The 25,697-nt window shown below is 41.2% G+C and overlaps 1 protein-coding gene and 1 long non-coding RNA gene across 51 annotated transcripts in view; one reads left to right on the top strand and one right to left on the bottom strand.

The window, feature by feature from the left end:
- Positions 1 to 25,697, bottom strand: part of nfia (nuclear factor I/A) — a 607,739-nt gene that overhangs the window by 478,325 nt on the left and 103,717 nt on the right. The window lies entirely within an intron of this gene.
- Positions 1,736 to 21,046, top strand: LOC138763794 (uncharacterized). The gene is made up of 3 exons (XR_011357816.1): positions 1,736 to 1,810; positions 8,320 to 8,494; positions 20,966 to 21,046. It is a non-coding gene; the product is annotated as an uncharacterized lncRNA (long non-coding RNA).

The following is a 25,697-nucleotide window of genomic DNA, read 5'->3' as shown; positions in this document are numbered from 1 at the left end:
CATTGTACTGGGATTCATAAAGGCAACAAACACAGTTGACTGCAATCCAAGAACACCAACAAGATTGATATCAAGGGAATTGTAATCATTGATTATTTTACGCACTTAAAAAAGGGATATTTGATGAGTGTTAAAACACCAGCAGGGAGCTACGATGGAATCAAAAGAGAAAACAGACATTGATCCAATCATTTATTTTCACCTCTCCTAAGTATGCCAGTCACTCTCCCTCACAACATCAGTCTCTGTCATTCTTCTCCTACTTGTGTCACAATCTTCGACAGGAATTAAACTCAGATTTTTAGTGATTTCTTTTGTACAATCACAAAAATGCCCAAGCAGTGAAATCCAGATGCAGATATCCTATGACTACATATCTAGAGGCGATACTTAAGCAGAAACAATATCAGTCATACATATGCTATCACTGATGGATAAGCAGTGACCTGCATTAATCCATTATCAATATGCTGCACAATGTAAAAACATTGCGGATTTTCAGGGTGCAAAGCTGCAGAGATTCTTCATGGATTCTTCTCAATGAAACTGAAAAGTAGTGTTATTCTAAGTAGGAAAATAGAAAAGGGAACACATGGGAAGCAACCTAATCTGAAGCAATATTTGTATTGTAGTCTTGCTTCACTCCTCTTTATGAACAAAATTACCTGGCAAAAACAGCAAATAAAATGCAAGCTCTTCTATGTCATTTCCATCCCAAATAAAATTTCTTTGAATTGAAAAACTTTCATTAAGATGAGTTTATTATCATGGACACAGAACAATGTACATAGGCACCAAAATTCTGACAGATACGGTAAAACCGCTAGTATCTGGCACCTATAGGGATTGGGAGAAGCCAGATAAGTGAAATTTCCAGTTGCTTGAGATTGCATGTTGCATGGATTGGTGAACTAATGTCAAGGAGCAGCAATTTGAAACTTTCATATTTTTTATCGATTCAATTTCCAGAATTTTTTTGACGATTGCTTGAGGCTGCATATTTCTTGGGGTTTTACTGCACATAAGACACACAAACTACAACCCAACAAATTAAATTACCTCAGTATGCAAAGAGATAATAAATGTAAAGGACCGATAGATATCTAAATATTCACAGTTACCGTTAATGCAAGAAAAAATTATTTTTTCAATAGTGCAGACGGGCCTTTTTGGTGACTCGAGAGTAAATTAGGGGAGTAAGGGAAGGTTCAAGCCATTGCACAAAAATTATTCTTGAACCTTGAGGTGCCTTCTTCCCAAAGTCAGCAGAGAGAAGAAGTTTGTGATCATGGTATTGGGAGACGGCTATGATATTGGATGTCTTCTTGAGGCAGCATCTCAGATAGATGTCTTCAACGGATGGGAGTCAGATCCCATAATTGATTGGCTCTGTTGCTACTTCTACAGCCTTCTGAATTCCTGACACTCAAAGTATCAAGCCAAGTTGTGATGCAAACAGTCAATACACTTTCCATATTAAACCTGTAGCACTCAATTACATGCCAAATCTCCCCAGACCTCTTAGAAAGTGGAGGCAACTTTTTTCATAGTTACCTCGGTATGCTAGCTCCAGGTGAGGTCCTTCAATATGTGGACTCCTAGGAACTTGAAGGTACTAACCCTCTCTATCTCTCTCCCAAATGGATTTAATTTTAAAAAACACCAGATTCTAACTGCAAGAATTAGAACTGTGTACCTCACACAATCCCCAGCCATTCTGTTTTAAACAAAATCCACCTGTTCAACTGTGTCCTGATTCATGATCATCTTCTTTTCTTTTCAAATCACCTATTCTCAGCATTTAAACCAGGTTTGTGTGGACATGCTAACAATTTAAACCATTGATATTTAATATACATATGATTAAACATTGTGGTTAACTGAACAAACTTTACTTTTGGAGTCTTTGCTGCTCCTCTTCGCCAATCTAGGTGCATCAAACTTATTTTTAACCAAGAAAATTGCATGCTCTGCCTATAGTAAACACTAATTCATTTTAAAAATTCAAGGAATGTGAATCTACACATCACATTAAAGAATTTGCAAGTTTGTAAATCTGACAGTGAATGAAAATTAATGATAGACACATACTTAAATCCAGTCTGACTCCAAAGCAAGAGGCCATTGGCCTTCAATTATATTTTTCTCCACTGTCAACTTCATCAAAACCAAAGGATCAAATTCAACTGAGGTATCTTATGTGCTGCAGAGAGACTCCAGCCCTATCACTCCCGACATATCACACTTCTTGACTAAAGACTCTTTGCGGCGATCTCCAAACCTCGAGACACACCCATCTCTGTTCATTGCTCCACATGCTTTCTATTAACTCCTCTGCTCCAGGCATTATGGAAGCCAAGAGACAGTACTAGGCCGGAGTCGCAGGAGAACATCACAAACACAAGACGACTCCAGCAGGATATGCATACTATCATGGATAGAAAGCAAAGGTGGGAAACATAACATGCAACACTCCCCAATGGGCTCAATGTATTCAATGCTTGCTTCAAACAGGGACCAGAAGGAACGGTGACACATCAACCAGTACATGTGCTCCTGCCTGCACCCATGGTCATGGCTGCTGTAGTTAGGTCAGCCTTTCAAGAGTGTGGACGTGCGGAAAGACACTGGGCAGATGCCATCCCAGGATGGGTCCTGAGAGACTACACTGATCAACTGGTGGATTATTCACAGATATCTTCAATTGCTCCCTGCTACAGTAGTTTCCACTTATCTCAAAAAGGTCACCAACACATCTCTATCGAAGAGAAGCACAATAATGGGTCTAAACAACTACCCTCTGTTGGCACTGACATCCATCATCATAAAAGTGCTTTGAGAGGCTGTTTATGGCTCACAACAACTGTAACCTACCAGACACCCTTAGACTATTTCAATTCGCGTATCATCCAAGCAGGTCTCTCAGACTCCATGTCCCTGGACCTGGAACACCTGGACACCAGGATAGCGAAGATAGATGACTGCTCGTCAACCACAGTACAGCATTCAACACCACAGTCCCCAGCAAATTAATCTCCAAACTTCAGGATTAAGGTCTCAGTGCACCCCACCTGTAACTAGAGTTGCGGGTGTTTGACCTCCTGTCTAACAGACCATAATCAGTGATGGTGGGTATCAACTTCTCCTCCACGATCATACTGAAAACCGGTGCTCCGCAAGGATGCATACTCAGTTCTCTACTATACTCCTTTTACACTCGTGAATATACAGCCAAATGCATTCCAACCTCGTCTTCAAAATTGCTGACACAGGCCAGGTATCAAATAATGATGAGACAGAATTCAGAAAAGAGACTGAAAGTCTAGTGGCATGGTGCCAAGATAACAACCTCTCTCTCAACGTCAATAAGATGAAGGAGATGATCATTGACTTCAGGAGAGGGACAGAGGCCACACATCTATCCACATCAATGCGGAGAGATAAGACAGCTTCAAGTGCCTGGGAGTTAGCATTTCCAATGATCTGACCTGGATCAACCACTCAAAGGAGAATACCAATGCCTCTGTTTTGTTCAAAGACGAAGGAAGTTAAGCATGTTCCCCAGATCTCACACTGGCTTCTGCAGATGCACCATCAAAAGCATACAGTGTGGGATGAGAGCTGCTCTGCTCAGTATCAGAAGAAACTACATTAGGTGGAGAATGTAGCTCAGGACATCATGAAAACTGCCCTGCATTCCATCGACATCTCCTCCTGCCTAAGAAAGGCTGCCAACATATTGATTTGAGTCGTCACTCCCTGAGTGCACTCTCTTCTCCCTCCTCCCATCAGGGAGAAGGGTCAAGATTGTGAAAGCATTCACTAAATGGCTGAAAGACAATTACTTCCCTGCAGCCATCGGGCTCCTGAATGACCCGCACAACAGTGCCCTTATGCTGCCCTTGCATTGTACGATTGATTTTATTTTCCCCATTGTAACTCTATACTCTAAATGCACTCTTGCCCTTATAGCTTATACAGCCATATGAATGTCAGAGTTGACAGTTCGAATATTCACGGAAGAACCCTTCTGCAGCAGAAATAATGGAACAAATAAACTTAGCTCAAAACATAATGTCAATTTTAAGAAAAGAGAAACATCTTTGAAAAATTATTTCCTTGCTCCAGGACATCAATTTGTACTTTAAGTGTTCTTTAGGCACTGCAGTGCAACACCTAACCTTAGTGGAGTCATCCATGCAAAAACAATGAATAGAAAAGATAATGCAAACAGTAGTAGCAAAGAAATTAACTCTAATTGTGTGAGCCATCTGGAGTTGCAAGAACTCGAGCACTTAAGTATGAATAACTAAAGAATGCACTTTACACAGCATTTTTAAAGTAGTAACAGAAAGTTTTCCTGTCACAGCAGTGCTAAATTTTGTGTCTTCCTAAAGCAGAAGTAAATGTTGCCATAAAGAAATATAAGATTTGCTGGCAAATAATCTCCAGACAGTCTCCCAATATACATCCTCATAGTTGGGGTGACATGGCAGTCGGTGAGGTGCCATTTGTGATAAATCACTTTTTTCTCTTCATTCTTTCATTTATCCAAATTACTGTGATTACTTCAACACTATCCTTGGATGTGATCTTATATTGAAGCTACTATCAGTTTATTATGACAGTTTGTATGGTAAGAGATTAGGTAACCACAAATGAAATGCTGAATGTGGACTGAATTTGACGCAAAACCACCCTGCAGATTTCAATACTCACACCATTTTGTATGAAACATGAAGAGTTAACTCACACCCAAGTTCTGCAATTTCCTGACATAAAAGTTTCCAAGCTCAAAGGCAAAAATCTGTGGAAAGATTCAAAACAGCCACTAAGAAATAATGAAGGTGGAATTTTCTATCTTAAAACCTGATACTTTCCTCTATGAGGAATCTTGCAGGTGTTTAACTGTGCTTCTTCCACAAGTCATTGCAAGGACTGATTGAGTCAATGTCGTCCTGAACGATCCAGATTAGGATGTAAATTCTGCCTCCAGTTCTCAGTGCTTCCTTAAATTGAACCCAAATGAAGGCCCCGCAAGACCATTCTCAGCAGATGTGAAAAATAACAACTGCTGGAATTCAGAAACAAAAACTGCAGGCCAGCCACCTTCTGTGGAGAGGGAAACAGAGTTGACATCTCAGGCTAATAATCTTTCATCGAAACAAGAATCCACGGAAAATTATCTGCAATTGGCAGTGCTAAAGGCACCATATACTGCAGCAGCTGATTGCACTCAGCTTTTAAATGTATTCCATTAACTTCAATAGAATTAATTTCAGAAGCAAATTATAATGCACTGACTGGGCAATACAGCATGTTTAACTCTACCATCTATGGATGAACTTCTGGGCAAATATATTTTGATTGTGCTCTAAGGGCAGCGTTCAATGTTTTTCATGAACATTTACAGTGATTTAATTTACTTGACTAAGGAAAATAGTAAATAGTACACCATAAAGTTTGATCTTTTCCTTGCTCCAGATGCCCAGTTCATCTCCTCATGTACAAGTAGGCTGACACAAGTCAAGAGGATTCCCAAGAATGCCACCTGATGAAATTTGGTTTTGGCAAAGACACTAGCAAAATATAATCCATAGGTTTTGTGGAAATGTTTGTTAGAATAAAAGAAAATCAGAACACAACTTTCAATCTGAAGTGTTTAAAGTTTAATGTTCTTTTGACAAGAGCAACTGATTGAAATCTAACCAATTTTAAGATTTTCACACTGGAAAGATAGGACTTTATTTGGGCTCATATATCCACTGGTTTGCCAACACTGTTATTTCATAAAATTGACAATCACTAATTCTTTGCAAGCTAATTCCTTTGCAACTTCTAATCCCTTTCTAATTACAAGATTTAGAAATGTGATTACCCGTCTTGGCTTTTACGCAAGAAACATCAGATTTATTTTGTCTATCGATATAATTCAATTTTAGAGAAACCATCCCCATAACTACACTGCATATTAATGCTTCGAACAATTGAAATAAATTTTGGATTTTTACCCAATTCATTAGGTATGAAACCAATCATTTTGGATCCTTATCATCTTTGCACTTCACTTAGTGATTGAAATGGACTACAAAGTGGAAGCCTTTATATTTGGAATCATTTTTAATCAAATGACATTTATATTTATTATTATCTTTGTTCATTTGGGAGTCCAGCCAAATACAAGCAAAAAGCAATGGGTTTCTATTCCAGGATTTAAGGAACTGTCACTAACAACAGTAAACAGGAATCTCCACACTCTCAAACATCAGTGGTCTTCAAATTTTACTGCATAATATAATGATATTGTGCACTGAAAAAGATTTATTAAGACCATGATTTTCTTTCCAGGCTCTTTGTTCATCTCAAATGTGAATAAGAACAAACTGGATTCATGTAAAGATATTCAAGGGTCTACATCGCACATCCGGTTATCATTTTGTTATTTTTTGATTGAGAATGGGGAACTTTGCTTCTCATTTATTAGCAAATCTTCAAAATCAATAGGAAGCCCCTTTAATGTTAAGTTAAAAAGGACCTAACTGACGATGGGCCAAACCATGGAGTTTGGCATTGGAAATAAGTTACAGATAAAGATGTTTTATTCTGCCCTTGGAAGCTTTTCATTGGGAATACCAAATTCCCAGCACCTCAGTTGCATTCTGATAGTCTCCAATCTGAAAATCACTCTGAATATCTACCCTAGAATTTCTCGGCCAATCTTTAAAGTTTTCAATCTGTGAAAGCACTTAAAATCTCGGACCTCGCCAAGCATTGGAGGAAACATTATTCCCTCAAAAAACATCTGCCCCCACAAGGTTTCGTGGTTATTTAGTCAGGATCAATATTTACCCATTGATCAGACAAGTGCATTTACCACAAGTGGCTCAGAGCCCCTCCAATGAACGGTATGATAGCTTTTTGCCACAACATTGTGACATGCGCACATCTCCGATCATCCTTTCATAGCCACCCTTCATGTGTCAAACCAGAAAGTGAATGCAGGTCAGCTGAATGACAGTGAAAAGCATCTACAGCTGAGCTCAAATAGTTTATATCTGATATACATGTGTTATATTTATCCAAGTGGATTATCATTAGATATCTTGATGAAGAATTTCCCTCCTTACCCAGGGCAGTAACTAAATTACTATCCAAGCTGAAATGAGTTTGTCCTCACCAGATAGAAAGAATCGTAAAAGAAAAGTTGTGATCAAATCAGATCCTAAATACATCATACCTTATAAAACAATTAACATGTAAATTAGTAGTGGTTGAAGAAGACCACAGAGCCCACCTCACTGACAAAAGACAAAGGAGGAAAAACCCAACACCCAACCCCAACCAACCAATTTTCCCCTGCAACCGCTGCAACCGTGTCTGTCTGTCCCGCATCGGACTTGTCAGCCTCAAACGAGCCTGCAGCTGACATGGACATTACCCCTCCATAAATCTTCGTCCGCGAAGCCAAGCCAAAGAAGATCCAAAACCTAATGCAAATCTTTAAATATAATTGGAACATGTGGATGTGATGTATTGGATTCCCCAAATAAATACTTTTTGAATAAATGTGGAGCATTTGGGATTAGGATTAATATGGTGGGATTGAGTATTAGCTATCAGAGAGAATACAGTGTTGAAAGTCTCACGAGCTGTAGCCAAAAAAGGTATGTAAAAGATAACAATTATAATTGTATATATTAAATTACCTCAGTATGGAAAAAGAAACATTAAGGCTAGATAGATAAATAAATATTCACTGTTATAGCTGGTTCAAGACAAAAAAAAGGTGGTCTTTAAATCATGCAGGCTAGTCTTTTTGATGGATCCAAAGAAGTTTAGGTTCAAGAGCCTGATAGCCATTAGATAAAAACTGTTCTTGAATCTAGAGAGACTGGACTTGTGGCTTCTGTACCTTCTTCCTGAAGATAGGTGGTCAAGTCAAATCCATGTGAGCATGGTAAAGGTGAGATAGCATTTCTCCAGAACCATATTTAAATAAATACAAGTTAGAATATAAGTTAAACACATTGAAATATTAAAATATTAAGATGTGTACAGTAAACGTTCATGTTACACTATCCACATATGTTCTGGGAATTTAGGAGACTAATGGGTTGGGGCAAAAAACTGCTGCCCAATCTGGACATAAAGACTCGAGTGCTAAGGTACCTCCTACTAGATGCCAGAAGGGAGAACAGTTTACGAGGGATGTGTGGAATGCTTCGCAATTTTTTGTCTGCATCAAGTGCTGTAGATGTCCTTCATGGTAGGAAGAAAGTCCCCAATGATCTTTTCCACTGACTTCACTTTCCTCTGCAGGGTCTTGCGATCTGAGGAGGCGCAGCTTCAAAACCAGATGGTGATACAGTTACACAGGATGTTCTCAATACATCTTCTGAAGAACGTAGTGAGGATGGAGGGTGGGAGATGAACGTCCCTAAGCCTTCGCAAGAAATAGAGGCGCTGCTTCTATTTGCTGGTGTTAAGGGAACAGGTGAGATTCTTTGCCAGGTGCACTCCAGAAACTTGATACTCTTGACAACCTCAACAGTCGAGCTGTCAGTGGTCAGCGGAGTGTGGACCCTCCAGGCCCTCCTGAAGTTGACATCCATCTCTTTTGTTTTATTAATGCCCCCTTGTGGGGGCAGATGTTTTTTGAGGGAATAATGTTGGCTCTGCATCAGTCCGTTAGTGACTGCACGTCATCTCTGTATCCTGACTCCTCATTCTTACTAATAGGGCCCACCACTGTCGTGTTGTCAGCGAACTTGATGATGTGGTTTCAGCTGCGTTTAGCTACATAGTCGTGGGTCAGCAGAGTGAACAGCAGTGGACTAAGCACGCAGCCCTGGGGGGCCCCCGTGCTCAGATTGATGGTCTAGGAAGTGCTGTTACCGATCCAGACTGCTTGAGGTTTCTCTGACAGGAAGTCAAGAATCCAATTGCAGAGGGAAGTGTTTAGACCCAGCAGGCCCAACTTCCTTATCAGGTACTAAGGTATGATCCTGTTGAATGCCGAACTGAGGTCACTATACAGCAGTCAAACATATGAATCCATATTTTCCAGATGGGTGAGGGCTAGATGGAGGTTGGTGGTAATAGCATTGTCCGTAGAGCGGTTGGATCTGTATGTGAACTTCAGGGAACAGCAGGAGCTTGATGTGCACCATGACAAGACTCTCAAAGCACTTCATGGTGATGGACACGAGTGTGACCAGGGAGATGGGATCCTATATGACGTTGGCTGTCTTCTTGAAACAATGCCTCATATAAATATCTTTAGTGGAAGGAGGTCCGAGCCCGTGATCGACTTGGTTATGTTTGTCACTTTCTGTAATTTTCTGCTTTCTTGGGCACTTGAATTTTCAAACCAGACTATTATGCAACCACTCAACATACTTTCCACAGTGCACCTGTTGAAGTTTAATAGAGTATTCAACAATATGCCAAATCTCCTCAGACTTTTTAGAAAGTAGAGATTTTAATATGCATTCTTCACAGTTGCTTTGATGTGCTGGTGCCAGGAGAAATCCTCCAATATGTGGACGGCAAGAGAGTAAAGGTATTAACCCTTTCCACTGCTGTGCCAACAATGCTGACGGGTACATGGTTTCTCAGCCATCCCTTCCTAAATTCTTCAATAAGGTCCTTGGCCTTGTTGATGATGCAAACAAGATTGTGTTCCTCTGGCATCACCAAACCAGATGTTTAATCTCCATTCTACATTCTGACCCATCATTTCCTGTTATTCAGCCAAAAATGGAGGTGTCATCAGTGAATTTATACAAGCTTGGCTGTATAATCATGAGTATACAGGGAATAGAGCCTTGTGGTGACCGTGTGTTGATGATCAGCGAAGGAGAGATCATATGGCTGAGTCCAGGATCCGGTTGCAAAGGGATAAACAGGCTTAGATCCCTTAGTTTGATTATAAGTTGATGGTGTTAAACTTTGAACAGTACATAGGTGTTCTAGACCAAGAAATCTAACAAGGAGAAGGGGGTGAGCAAGATCATATCCACTGTTGATTTGTTGTGATGGTAGTGGGCCCACGTCCTCCTTGAGACAGGATTTGATTTGCGCTATAGCGAATCTTCCAAAACACTTCATCAGAGTAGATGCAAATGACATTGGCTGATAGTGTTGAGGCAGGCCCTTTACTCTTCTTGGACATTGGCATAATGGGTGTCCTTCTGAAGCAGGTGGGGAATTCAGACTGCAGCAGCAAGAAGTTAAAAATGGCTGCAAGAACTCCAGCGATTTGGTCCATGCAGGATTTAATTACCTGGCCAGAAACACTACCTGGGCCTGATGCTTTCCAAGGATTCACATTCTGAAGATTATTTTTCCCTCTAGGCCTGCAGCTGTTCGTGATACAGATTCAAGGTTTGGAAGATTGAATGTATCGTATTGAAGTTTGCTGATGACACTAAATTCAGTGGAAAAGCAAACAGGGCAGAGGATATAGAGAGTCTTCGGAGATTAGATAGGTTAAATGAGTGGGCAAGGGTCCAGCAGTATGGTGTGCAATATTACTCATCCATGAGGGAAGGAAAAATAAATCAAATTATTATTTAAATAGTGAACGATTGCAGTGTGCTGTTGTGCAAAGGGACGGGATGTTTATGTATGAATCACAAAAGTTTGATTTGCAGATGCAACAGGTAATCAAGAAGGCAAATACAATGTTGGCCCTCATTCAATTTAAGAGCAGGGAGGCTCTGCTTCAACTGCAATATTGGAGTATTGGTCTCCTTACTTGAGAAAGGATAGATTGGTTTTGGAAGTGCAAAAGCGGTCCACCAGGTTAATTCTGGAGATGAGAGGTTTCGCCTACGAGGAGCTACTGAGTCACCTGGGAAGATATTCGCTAGAATTCCAAAGAATGAGAGGGGTTCTCGTAGAAATATATAAAATTATGAAAAGTAAGATCAATAAGAGAGTAGTTTCCACTGGTAGGTGATATTAGAAATGTAACATCACCTCAAGATTCAGTGAGTAGATTACGACAGAGATGAGAAGGAACTGGTTTTCAAAGAGAGTTGTGAATTTATGGAAATATCTGCCCAAGGAAGCAGTAGAGGCTACCTCATTAAATGTATTAAAGACACGGTTAGATAGATTTTTGCATTATAGGGGAATTAGGGTAATGGGAAAAGGTAGATAAGTATAACTGAGAACATGGCCAGATCATTCACAATCTTATTCAATGGCAAATACGCTCAATGAGTCAGCTGGCCTATTTCTGCTCCTTTTTTTTCGTTCTTATGTTTCCAATCAGTCTCCCAAAGTGGGAGCACAGTCACTGGGGCCTGGGGGGACTCATGACAATGCATTACTGTTTTCCTTTTCAAATCAAATATAGATTTGTCCAGAAGTCACCTCATTTTGCCTTACAAAATATAATAATACGCAAGCCATGGATATTTGAATGGGAGCTTTATTAATATATACATAAGTACAATGTTCAGATGCACAAAAGTTCTTCCTTGTAGTAGTCACAAGTACATAAGATACACCAACTATAATCATATAAATTAAATTACCACAAAATGAATGAGACAGAACAATAAATAAATATAAAAGGGTAGGTAAATAACTATTCACGATTAAAGTTAGTGGCACATAGGAGTTGATGAAAATCTATTACAGTGGAAGCAACCGGGGTTTGAATCCAGCACTGTCTGCAAGTATTTTAAAGTTCTCTCCATGTCTTCATGGGTTTCCTCCAGGTACTCCAGTTTTCTTTCACCCTCCAAAAAGATATGGGTTTTGTAGGTTCATTGGTGTATTTGGGTGGTGCCTAAAGGGTCTGTAATCATGCTATATTGCTAATTTAAAAAAAAATAAATGAAATTAGTGCCCAAAAAAAGTGATGCAAATCATGGAAATAAGTAGGTAATTTTAAATTTGATGTTATAAATCAGTACACTGCAGGAATCTTTTAGATGAGGGAAGCAAATATAATACATCCAGGTTTAATGATGATAAAGTGCTGGATGGCAGTGGGTTATGAGAATGGAGTAGAACATTTAAAGGGGTTATATTGAAAGCTTAAGTGAATGGAGAGGAAACAATAGAAGTAAAATAATGTTAAAAAATGTGAAATTATAGAAACACAATTTATTTATATAATGAAAGCCTGAAAAATGGTCATGGCACTTCAGTGTCCTTAGACAAAAATTACTGTAATTTATCATGGAAGTACAGAAGACCATCAGGAAGGCAAATTGTGGACTGACCTTTACTACAAGAAGACTGGAGTACAAGAACAAATGCATCTTCATGCAATTGTTTGGGCCCATCGTGTGGCTGCACCTGAAATAGTAGATGTACAAGACTGCTTACCTCACCTTACAAAGAATATACTGTGAAGGAGTGCCACAGAGATGATCAAATTGATACCTGGGATTGACTTGGAGTTATCCTGAGAGGAAAGGTTCAGTAGACTGGGTCTATTCTCTCCTCAATCTCGGAGAATATATCAAGTGAGCAAAATTCTTACAGGGCTTTACATGAGGAGATTTCAGATGTTAAACTCTGGAGCAAAATATATTTTGCTGGAGGAACTCAAGGGACCAATGAAGGGTTCCAACTTGAAGCAATGATCTTACTTTTTTCTCATCTGATGCTGCTCCTTCCGTTGAGATCCTGAAGCAGTGTTTTTACTTACAAGGCTCGACAAGATCAATGTTGAGATCGTGTTAACAATTCAGGATTGAAAGGGGAAGCGATTTCTTCCGAAAGTATCCTTGAAGCCCCAAAGACACAATCACTGAACTTCTTCAAGGATCAATATTTTTTTGGATATTAACAGATACGAATTGGGTTATCACACAAAAACCATCTTGCAATTAAAAAAAATGTATCAAATAGTGTAGCAGATGGTGGGGAGCTAAATAACAAATTGATTCTTCTTTTTCTGTCATAATATATTTTGACAGCACAAAATAATTTATTTTTACATAACCCAGCACATCCACTGTTGCAATCAGGAAATGGACCAGAGCTGAGAATCATCAGGCTATTGCACTTCGAAAGATATTGTAATTCTCTGTGTGAGCCAGTGTAATGTTACTTTGCACACACCGGGCAAGCAAGAGTCTCTGTGAGGGCCCACCATTCCATTGCTTCAATGCGACACAATCTCTGTTATATGGGCAAATGTACTTTGGAGAGAAGCCAGTGCTGCAGCCCGGAATAGGTGACTCATGCACTACCCAAGCTCTGCACTATCATAAATAACATAGTAGCTTTGGATAATAAGCAAAAATATACTGATGAACAATGGATCAGAAATGTTAACCTATCGTTCCATTTCAGATGTTAAGTGGTCTTCTGCAAATTTCCAGTAGATTCTATTTTTACACCATGGATGCAGATACATTTTTCAACTCTACAATTTTCACACTCATTCATGAAAATCCCACCACATTATTTTAAGAGGATTTGCTACTTTGAATTCAAAAATCAAAATGATTAAAAAGTGATTAGAAGGAAACATTGACAACATCAGATAGATTTTGCAATATTGTGAAGAATATTTGAACTAGAACCATTCAAGTGGTTAAAGCTGATCATGTGATTAAAATGATACAAAACTCTATAAAACAGATTTAACAGGTTTAATACAGGTCAGCAAGTTTTAAGTAGATTTATCTAAAGAATGATTTGCTTTACTAAATTCATCTGGATAGTTCTCACATTATGTTTTACTGAAGGAACTTAGTTATTTTATGGAATCTGGAAAAAAAATTTCCTGAGGCCAATCTGGATGCAGGAAATCTGAAATTAAAATGGAAACCAATGGGTCAGGCAGCTTCTGTGGACACCAACAAAGAATCAGCATTTCAGATCAATAACCTTAATTCACAACTTGAAAAAGTGAGAAATTAAATATAGTTGAAGTTGCGTAGCAATAGAATGTCTGTGATAAAATAATGAAAGCTTACTAATCAAATAGGTTTTTTTTACACAGAAATCCCACAGATTGCCGTAAAGAAGATCCATCAATAAGCGGCTTTGGTCATTTACACTGAACCAAACAAAGCCGGCATAATGCCAAGTCAGTGTGTCATTTTGCACAGCAAGCCGGCATTCCGGGAGCAAAAGAGGCGGGATGTGTAACACAACAGCACTGGTGTCTCATATCATGAATAACGTACTGTATTTGACAGTATGTTAGTCCCATTTTATTTCCCAAAAAAATGAGTCAAAATATTCCCCTGGATCTTTTTATGCAAAATTGAAATTAGGGTGATAATGGTGAGTAATGCTGACAGTGATCATCGTCGCTGCTCGGCTCACTAGCATCACCGTTATCGGTCCCAGCACTGGTCATTGTTATGCTGAGAAAGTGCCAGGTTTAAAAGAGACGAGTCAGGACACAAGGGTTTGCAATCAAATGTTACCTTTATTAGCACACAATAAATAATAGAAGAGTGTGGGAAAATCAGAGTGGGAATAAAACACAGATGCACACAATTTATAAAAGAACGTAGGAAAATACACGCACAATTTAATAAAACATCGTACACAATTTATAGAGCGTAGGAAAATATATTGCAAGTATTGATCTATTCCACTGGTTTTCAAACTCTTTCTTTACACTCACATATTTTTACTGAAATATCCTTTTCTCATTCCTTGAGAAAAGCCAGAATTGGCCCATTCCATTGGAGTTATGAAACTGTGCACATAACAAGTCAATTAGGTTCAGTTAAAACAGTGGTTTTCCAACTTTTTCTTTCCACTCACATACACCTTAAGTAATCCCTTACTAATCACAATTGGTGGTGGGCTGTTTGGGGGGGGGGGGGATGGTGGGAGTGGGCCAGTGGGCTTCAGACTGTTCAAACAGACCAGGTTGTTCACACCACAAGGTGACTAGAAATACCTGGGGATGGCTGAGAGCGGGGGAGTGGATCAGTGTGAGGGCTACGTCTTTTATCACCATGCCACTCCCTAATACTAATCTCCTTTCTTCTTAATATCGGAAGATCTATCAAATCCACATTCAGAAATTGAGAATTCACACCCTTCTTCTATGGAGTGGCAGATTCAGTACCCTTTTGTAATTTTTATCTTATTCATGAATGATCAAGCCCTATTTTGAAAAGCCACCTCACATCTGTCCTGTCAAAACCATGAATTATGTACATGAATTAAACCATCTCTCATTCTCCTCCCAGCCACACATCAGGGCTTCACCCAGCTAATGAAACAGTGAGTCCAGTAGAGGATGTATCACTATTTCACCACCAGCTCATTTCATCTCCAGCTCCAGCCATTTCAGACTTCTGCATTTATGAGAGCATGCATAGACAATCCAAGATGGGCAAAACCCCAAGTGTCTGCCAGTCAGGTATTCCCTAGTGAACTAACTGATGTATAATTGCAGGCCACCAGGAGGAAGCAGGACAGCAGGCCGCCAGGAGAGAGGGGGGCAGCGGGCCACCGGGAGAGAGCGGGCAGCGGGCCACTGGGAGAGAGCGGGGCAGCGGGCCACCGGGGGAGAGCAGGGCAGCGGTGTTATTATTAAAAAGATTTTTCCCGTTGTCCTACTTGCTTGCATGTTTTAATCAAGTTTTAAATGCTTACACATAAAAAAATATGGTACACATATACGCCCATTCCCATCATGGTGCTAGTATCACCCCTTTTACACAGATGGCAATCCACTGCTGTTACTACCTCCGATGCCAGAAAAAAGCTGGGCCTGGAATGACAACTCCCCCCACCCCACGCCCCCCCTACCATTGCATGTCCATGCCTTTTACACAGAAGGTGTAGCATAATAAAGCCACAATTATCCGGGAACAAAGTGGCGGTGTAAAAGGCACTAACATTGATCTGTCTGGAGGAAGTATAAATATGGGGATTATAAAAGACAGAAGAGAGAAAAAAGTTGCTCCTGTGATATGCAGAACCAGTATTTGATAAAAATCTGTAGCAAAGCTTTAGTACTTGGCAAGTCAGGTGGAATCTATGGTGAGAGAAAAACGGAGTTAATGCGACATGTTTATGATCTACATCATAAAACTGTTCTGTGAATTCAATTTTGAATTCTAGGAGCTACAACAAGCCAGGATTGAAGGTGAGGTTCTGGTACATAATGATGCATTGCAGTTTCATGGAATTGAGAAGAGGCCAAAGACCCAGAGGAAGCTTTGAGTTAAATTGCATTCTGAACAAAGCTGTTCTACAAAGCGATCACTCAATTTGTTTTTGGTCTGGCCAGCATGGCAGAGACAATGTCATGAGCACCAAGTATACAAAATTGGAAGAAGTATAAGCAAATAATAGCTCAACTTGGAAGTAGTGTCTGGATCCCTAGATGGTGGGAAGGGAAGAGGCAAAAAAGCACACACAAGAGCTTTGAGGGAAGTGATTGTTGATGGTTTCCACTCCATCAATGACAATCCCTTTATTCTCTCATCCCACCCTAGTCTCTGCAACGAAAGAGATTTTAAAAAAAACTTTTGTAGCAGCTACTACGGTAGAGCTACTAAAGAAATACAAACACACACCAGAGTAGTCAACTCAAGACTGGTTTATTGAAGCTTTACAAGCGACTTTTATTCCCTGCCTGTCCTGGGGACTATGTGGACCTTGTTAAAGGACGGCTGCTGGTCCACGTGACCAGCAGTTTTAAATTGAGACTTGTTAACGTCCCGTGCCTTTCAGCAGGGGACCCAGCTGATCAATGTGCCGTCCCTCAGCCCTCAGTACCGCTAGCATGCCAGTCCTTAGGCAAGTCCATGCACTGCACTGATGGTAGCAGTTCACATTACCGCGCTGAGTGCCTGCTCAGCCTGCTACACTGCTGCTACATCACCCCCCCGACTCGTCACCATAAATTAAAACACCAGACACGCACGTCTTAGGCAGACGCCCACGTCGTCTGGGCTGAGGGCACTGAATGGGTGTAGTAAGGTCTGTATGGGCAGGCTTAAGTCGGTCTATGCTGAATAGTTGTGAATATCCCCCAATGTCGAAGGTATACACAACTCCGTCTCTCTTAATGACGTGGAATGGTCCTTCGCATGGTTTTTGTAACGGTGCCCCTGGGACCAGTCTACGGATGAATATGAAGTCAGCGTTCAGCAGTGATGGGCGCATTTGTCAAGGGTTGCTGTGCCAGTTGGTAGAAGTCGGCTTGCTGTTAGCAATACCACTGCGAAGTTGTTGAAGGACATCCAGGTCAGAGTTGGCTGTGAAATTAACATCTCCCAAAACCGTAAGGTTTCGACTCTGCAGATGATGCAGACAAGTCGTCTTTTGGAACCATGCGTACCCCCAGTAGAAACCATGATAGCTCATCGACCCAGTTGGGACCGGTGAGTCGGGCCTTAAGCACAGATTTAAGCTGTGGTGAAAATGCTCCACCAGGCCATTGGACTGCAGATGGTATGCCGTGGTGTGGTGCAGCTGTGTACCACAAAAACGTGCAAGGGTAGACCATAATGCCGAAGTGAACTGTGGCCCGTGGTCCAAAGTTAAGTGCGTAGGCAGACTGAATCTAGCGATCCAATTCAGGATGAATGCTCCAGCATATGTTTCAATATCACTGGCTGGTAATGTGATGGCCTCTGACCAGCGCATGAAGCGGTCTACCACTGTTAGACCGCTTCATGCCCTGTAACACTGGTAATGGTCTGAACAGATCCACGTGTACGTGCTCGAACTTCCTGGGTACTGTCGTGAAAGGCTGAAGGGGTGCCTTGGTGTGGCGCTGAATCTTTGCAGATTGGCAGGAGATGCACGTTTGTGCCCAATGAGCAACATCTTTCTTCAGTCCATGCCATATGTACTTATTTGACATGATCTTTACTATTGTCCTGATGGATGGATGTGACAAACTGAGAATGTCATCAAAAGACGTTGCATCCATGACAATGGGACCAATGGTCTAGGATAACCTAATGAAACGTCACAAAGGAGTTCTGGTCCACCATGCTGTGGTGCCACCTGCTGAATGACCAGTCCAGTAATGGCTATATATCAGGATCCATGGCCTGCACCGCAGCCAGTTCAGCAATGTTGATTCCACCTTGAATATGGTACACACTTGGTCTAGACAGCAGATCCACAACTAGATTGTCTATATCTGAAATGTGGCGTACATCCGTAGTGAATTCTGAAATGTAGAACAAATGGCATTGCTGCCTTGCCAACCACGGATCTGTCATTTTGCGAAAGGCAAAAATGAGTGGTTTATGGTCTGTAAATGCAGTGAAATGTCAACCTTCCAAAATATAACGGAAGTGTCATGTGGCTAGATATAATGCCAACAGTTCCTGATCAAAGGTGCTATATTTTACTTCTGTTGGCCTTAAATGGCGACTGAAGAAGGCAAGGGGTTGATAATGGCCATTGATGCACTGTTCAAGAACTATATCCACAGATGCACCTGAGGCATCGGTGCTAAGCATCAAATTAGCTTCAGGGTTGGGATGTGCAAGCATTGCTGCTTTGACCAATGCTTCTTTGGCGGACATAAACGAGACCTCTGCCTCTGAGGTCCAGAAAATGTTCTTGTGTTTGGTGGAGACAAAGTTAAACAGTGGTCGCAGGATGTCAGCTGCTCTGGGAATAAACCTGTGAAAAAAGTTCATCATTCCCAAAAACTTCTGTAGACCTTTGACGGTGGTAGGTTTGGAAAAGGTACGGACTGTGACTACCTTGTTTGATAATGGGAATATGCCGTCTGCTGTGATTTTGTGCCCCAAGAATTCCATGGTTGATCTGCCAAATTGACATTTGTCAGGGTTGATTGTTAGACCAAAGTCTTGGAGTCGTTGGAAAAGGTGGCGCAAATGCAGGCGGTGATCTTGCTTATTTCGTCTTGCTACCAGGATGTCGTCCAAGTAAATGTATGCAAAGTCCAAATCCCTGCCTAGAGCGTGCATAAGCCTCTGGAAAGTTTGCACGCTATTCTTTAATCCTAACGGCATTCTAAGAAATTCAATGTCCGAACGGGGTAATAATTGCCGTTTTGGGAACGTCGTTCTCATGAATCGGTATCTGATGATATCCCTTTACCAGATCAAGCTTGGAAAATATGCGGCAATGATGTGATGGGCGGTGAAATCTTGTACATGAGGAATTGGGTATCTGTCGGGTGCAGTCACATCATAAGCCTATGATAATCGTCGCAGGTCTCCATCCACCTGTCTTATTGGGTACCATGTGCAATGGTGATGCCCAAGGACTGTTGGAGCATCGAATGATACCCAGCTCTTCCATTGCTGTAAACTCTGCCTTTGCTTGCATCAGTTTATCAGGTGCACGACGACGAGCCTTGGTATGAATCGGTGGGCCTGAAGTGTCTGTAATGAGACACACCATGGGCTGTTTTTGAGTCTTTGAAATTAGGAGTGACAATAAGGGGAAATTCGTTTAGCAGGGCATCCTTGTGCAGCGTATGCATCCCAAACTGCGAAACTCTCCCTTTGATGCATGCCAGTGGGTATGACTGAAAGGTGGTGGCATGAACCAATTTCCTCTGTTTCACATCTACCAGTAAGTCATGGATCGTAAAAAGTCTGCACCCAAAATAGGTTGAGAAACAGAAGTTAAGACGCAATTCCAAATGGAATGTGGTCCCACCTATTCCAATTGTGATCCGTCGCATGCCAAAGCTGGGTAAGGTAGTTCCATTCACCGCACGAAGAGCCAGGTGTTATTGTTTATGCATCGTTTCAAAATAGGTCGGCAGGAGTAAACTAAGCTCAGCATCTGTGTCTACAAGAAACTTGTGCTTACCCACGTCATCTTGAAGACACAATAGACCTGTATTTGCACCAGCTGCCGAGGCCACTTCTGGCAGGTGGCTCTTTCGTTTCTGGCCTTTTTCCTGTAATAGGTACATAGCTGGACGCATTTATAGGCATTTTTCCCCAACGGCGATAGTAAAAACACCACTCACGACATACGTCAGCATGTTCCTCCTTCTTTGATTGGACTGCAGGTAGGGGAGGCTCGTAGGACGCGGGAGATGTATCTGCCGCCAAAACAGGCTGTATTCGAACAGACTCTTGCGTAGGAGTACGATAGAGCCTGTCAGCCTCCCGTGCTATGTCATGGGGATGGCGGAAATCCATTTTAGCAATGGGTATGGCGACGCAAGCAGGCAGTTTTGATAGGAATAAGGTTTCAAAAAGCAGGCAATGAGAAAGACCATCTGCCAATGCCAGCATCTCCTTCATTAGGTCCGATGGATTCCTGTCACCCAGGCCTTCAATGTTCAAAAGCCACATGCCGCACCTCATGCCTTGTCAACTCCAATGTATCCAGAAGAAACTGGCGGAACCTGGTGTACTGGTTCTCCGCAGGAGGATTGGCAATATATTCACTCACTCAAGATGCAGTAGCAGCGTCCAAAGCACCTACGACATGCCAGAACTTTGTGTCCTCTTGTGTCCTCCACCGTTATGCCCCAAAGTCGAAACTAGGTTTCAGCCTGAATAAGCCAAACCTGAGGTTGATGTGTCCAAAGGGGAGGCAAATGAAGTCCAACTGCGCCATGGCGGTAGCTGCAGCTGCTGCTGTAGCTTCGCCCATTACGACTGGAGATTCAAGTTTCAGTTGAACCTTGCAGTCGGGGGGGTCACCAATTGTAGCGCATACTACTACAAACACATGCCAGTGTAGTCAATTCAAGACTGATTTATTTAAGCTTTACAAGCAGCTTTTATTCCCTGCTTGTCCTGGGCTCCACGTGGTGTCCCGTGCCATTCAGCAGGGGACCCAGCTGATCAACGTGCCGTCCCTCGGCACTCAGTACCGCTAGCACGCCAGCCCTTAGGTAAGTCCATGCACTCCACTGATAGTGGTGGTTCGCATTACTGCACTGAGCACCTGCTTGGCCTGTTACACAGCCACTACAAAGCGCTACACTTTTCTCCTTTCTGATTATGTGCCATTGAACTGAAACAGTAGCTCTGTTTTTCTCTCTCCACAGATGCAGCTTGACCTGTTGACTATTTACAGCATTTTCAGTTTTTACTTCAGTATTTATTTCTACAACCATGGAATTTGGTAAGCTAGCATTTGATACCTTTAAATTCCCTGCAAATAAAGGGATCATTATTTAAAAAAGATAGTTGTTCTAGATTAAGAACAATCTCCCTGAAATGAGGTTAAATAGGATAATATACAGACACTGTGATTGTATGTTGGTGTTAGAATGCGTTGTGGAATTGAAATAATTGACTGGACACAGACTGGGAGATCGATTCTTTGATCACCTTCCAGCTGTCTGCTGCAATAATGGAGATTTCCTAACGGCCAACCATTTTAAATCTGCTCCCCATTCCCACACTGACATGTCTGCCCAGGCCTCATTCATTTCCAAACCAAGGCTACCTGCAAACTGGAAGAACAACACCTAATATTCCATCTGGGCACTCTTCAAAGGACTTCTCTGGTTTCTGTTAGGCCCCTCCCCATCTCTCCCTTTTTCCCCATCCCTCTGTCTCCTTTCCTCCATTTTCCCACCCCTTCCCTCTGCATTCAGAGAGCTTCCCCCTGCCCTATCACTTCTCAGCTTTTTTTTCCTCTTCTACGCTCTCACCCATACCCATCAATGCCTGTTGGCCTGTGCGCTTCCCCCTTTTCTATTCCAGTGCTTGCCTACCTTTTGCTCATACCTTGACATCCCTTTGCTTCCTATCAATTCTCTGTGACCTGCTGAGTTTCTTCAGCACTTTTGTGTATTGTACTCCCTTATATTGGTTTGTTACCGTGTGATCTTCATTCCAAAATATCTCTGCTGATATAAGAGATAAATAATTGAAACATTTTTTTTGACAGGGACCACAGACTGAAAAAACTTCAAGCTTATTGTGCAGTTGTGATAGTCATTCTTGTTAATGTTATATTAATTTATACAATATGCTTAGACCATTCATTTCTATCAGTGCAACCATTCATTTGTTAACGCATTCTTTGTTATTAAATGACGTCAGATGCAAATATACTGCAAGTACAGTACTTTATTAAAAAGTGTAAAAAAAAACAATAAATTCCAAGAGTAAAGTTTTATTGGCTTCTGGTATTAAAATCGTTAATGCTCCACATCCAAACATTTTGAACATTCAAAAATTTTTAAAAGTATGTACGATTTTTAAACAGGATAATTCTGAGGAAAAACTGATGCCAAAAGAAACAGCCAGTAATGATACTCTTGAATTAATGAACTTCTCCAATAGCTAATAAGCCACTTAACTAGTATGAATAACAAAGTCTTTGAAAGTAGCTAAGCAGAATGTAATACCTTTGGAAAATAGTCTAGTGGCAAATTTGTACCGGTTGTTCATTGGCCACCACTATCCTTTAAAGGAAAATGTGCAGATAATCATGAGGGCAGCAGTCTCAAACATAGCCGAACATCAGTTTACATGCTCACATTTTGAGAGTTAATAGAAACAGATGTAATTCCTTGATTTACGAATGTTCAATTTATGATTTTTTGCGATAGTGTTATTGATTTGTCTTCCATTTGTGAGAGATAATTTTTGTTATAATAAATAACACAATGCTCATCATGTATGGGAATACACAACACTGCATTTCACCCAGGCTTAACAATTTACAGTCTGTTTGCTTAATAAAATGTTTCCGCAGACACCATCCTTTTTGTAATCTACTTATAAGATCTAAAGTGGGTTTGATGTCTTTTCATCTTAAAAGTGATGGATTTGGATTGATAAATATTTACATGAAATAAAGGAGATATTGGAAGTAGTTACAATAACCATTTGCATTATGGGTGTCAAGGAAACAAAGACATAAGAGAGAATGCAGGAAGACCGAACAGAGGTGGAAGCGAGACAAACTCCATGTCTCCCTTGAGATCCTAAAACACAACCTGAACACATATCAGGATGCGGAGAAGGCCAAGAGAACAAAATATCTTGCCTACCTAATTGCCAATAACTCCCATAACCCCAGAGTCCTCTTTAGCACCAACTCGGTTGTAGGCCCTCTACCCGCTACAAACGTGGACGTAACCCTCGCCAAATGCGAAGAATTTTTTGAATTCTTCATCAACAAAGTTGAGAACATTAGAAAAACCATACCTCACCCCACCAACCGTAACCTAACCGGACCACTGCTCTATCCACATAACCTGGACAGCTTCAGTCCCCATCACACTAGCCACGTTCAGAAAGATTGTGTTTTCCATGAAAACTACAACCTGCCCCTTTTACACTATCCCTACCACCCTCCTGAAGAATGTCTTCGGCATCGCAGGTCCGTGCATCCGCTCCATCATCAACAGCTCAGTAGCCACTGGTTCTGTCCCATCCTGCTTCAAACATGCAGTGGTTCAGCCACTCCTGAAAAAAACCTAACCTTGACCCCACTATCCCCAAAAACTACAGACCTGTTTCAAAACTTCCTTTCCTCTCCAAAGTCCTTGAAAAAGTAATACTTAACTATCTCCCTACCTTCACCAACATAAAATAACGGAAAGTTTTAGTCAGTATACAAAGCCCACCACAGCATGTAGTCGGCCTTATTGAGGGTGTTCAATGACCTACTCCTCAGCACGGACTCCGGCGGCACCACTCTTCTAATGCTTCTAATCATGTCATTCTGATAGACCATCTTAAACAGAAGGTTGGCATCAATCGTTTAGCCCTGAGCTGGTTCAAATCTTACCTCACTGACAGGGCTTTCACGGTCAACGTAGCAACTGCACATCTGCCTCAGCCACCCTCTCCTGCAGGGTTCTGCAAGGATCCATCCTTGGCCCCATACTTTTCTCACTGAACGTGCTTCCCTTCAGCCATATCATGCAGAAACATGGCATCTCTTTCCACTGTTATGCCGATGATACCCAGCCCTATCTCCCCTAAAACCACTTGACCAGTCAAACATCACCAGCCTAACCATCTGTCTGGAAGACATAAAATGCTGGTTGGCCCCCAATTTCCTCCAACTTAATGAGACAAAATCGAAGATCATCCGACTTGGCCCCTTAATTTCACCAAAAAGTTACATGACTCTCTAGGTAATCTATCCACTCTTATTAAACCCCACATTAAATCCCTTTGGCTGCTATATGACCCTGCCTTCAAATTTGACAAACAGGTCAACGCCATGTTGAAGGCCTGCTTTTTCCAGCTCGGCACCATTGTTAAAATAAAACCACACTTCTTACTCAAGGACCTCAAAAGGGTTATTCACACCCTTATCTTCTCATGTCTGGACTACACTAATTCTCTATACACTGGAATTAGTCAGTCCTACCCAACCCACCTCCAATTGGTTCAGAATGTTACAACTACGGTCCAAGAAGAGGGGCCTCCCTCCAGTGGCTGCCAGTGCAGTTCAGAATCAACTTCAAATTGCTGCTATTTACATACAAGGCCCTCAATGACTTTGCCACCCACCCCCCCCCACCACCCCGTACAATATCTCCGATCTGCTTACACCCTACTCCACTCCCAAGCAGCTCAGATCAGCTTCCACAGGACACCTGGCTGTTTCATGCACTAAGCGCATACAAAGGGGAGATCGAGTCTTTGCAGTTGCATCCACCCAAACTGTGGAACAGCATTCCCATGACCATTAAACTAGCCCCCTCCCTCAACTGCTTTATTCCCAGGTTAAAAATGTACCTTCTGTTGTTAGTGTTTAATGACTGAAACCCTTTGTATGTTCCTAACCTCCGACAGCGCTGCCCTATTTACTGCAATTGTGGTCTATTTATAATGTCTTAATCCATTGCTCTGTAAATAGTTGTACTAGTTTCAATTGATTGCCTTCGTTTGTACAGTACTTTGGTCAATGCATGTTGAAAACAATTGTGCTATATAAATAAAGAACTTGAACTTGAGGACAAAATGTCCAACGGATAAACCTCTCTCTGTTGAGCCACAGGTTTAATGTCAATACCTGAGCAAAGCTGAAGACTGAAATAAATTCACAAATACACCAAAAAAATCTAGAGGAAATCAAAAGAGAACTCAGAAAGTGAAAGAATTTTACAATACAATCACCTAGCACCTGAAAACTGTCCAGATTTTTGTTGGATGGAAATAAGACCTGATGTATTCAAGAGGAACCTGCTAAAAGACATGGAGATCAAAATTAGTCTTTGGTTGTGAGCAGTACAGATTATAGGCTATGAATCGCATTAATCTCTGGCACATTTAGTTACATTGATCATTACATCACTGTGAAGAGAAATGGAGAGGAGGGGGTGTGGGGGAACCAGCTGATGAATTTGTGTGTTCTTCCTGCTTATCTAAAGAAACAGGGAAGAACAGAACCTAATTATTGGGAGCTATTATTTTTCTCATCCACATATGCTTAAACTAGTTGAAGAACTCATGATCATATCTTTTCTTAACCCTCAGACCAAAGTATAAAGCGTTCTGATACTTTTCATTGCAATACGGTGCTTTAAAAATGGTAGAGCCTTTAACTTCACCAATTGGCCACTTCACCCTTATGACTCATCATTTTTAAGAAACACTAAAGCATTTCATGAATTATAACTTTAATGGAATCAAGTAAATTGCAATTAGCTCCCTATATTTAGATCGTAATTTATTGCCTGTTAAATTCTACAGCAATGCAAAAGTAGCTCGGTTAATCTTTTACTGCACTGCATATGTGGAGGGCGGACATAAATATGCAGGTAGACATTTATAGCTGTCCCATACAAAATTAATAATTAC

The sequence above is a fragment of the Narcine bancroftii genome, chromosome 5, assembly GCF_036971445.1.
Source record: "Narcine bancroftii isolate sNarBan1 chromosome 5, sNarBan1.hap1, whole genome shotgun sequence".
Lineage (NCBI taxonomy): Eukaryota > Metazoa > Chordata > Chondrichthyes > Torpediniformes > Narcinidae > Narcine > Narcine bancroftii.
Note: the sequence above shows the minus strand (reverse complement) of the source record. Positions and strands in the feature narration are given on the sequence as shown.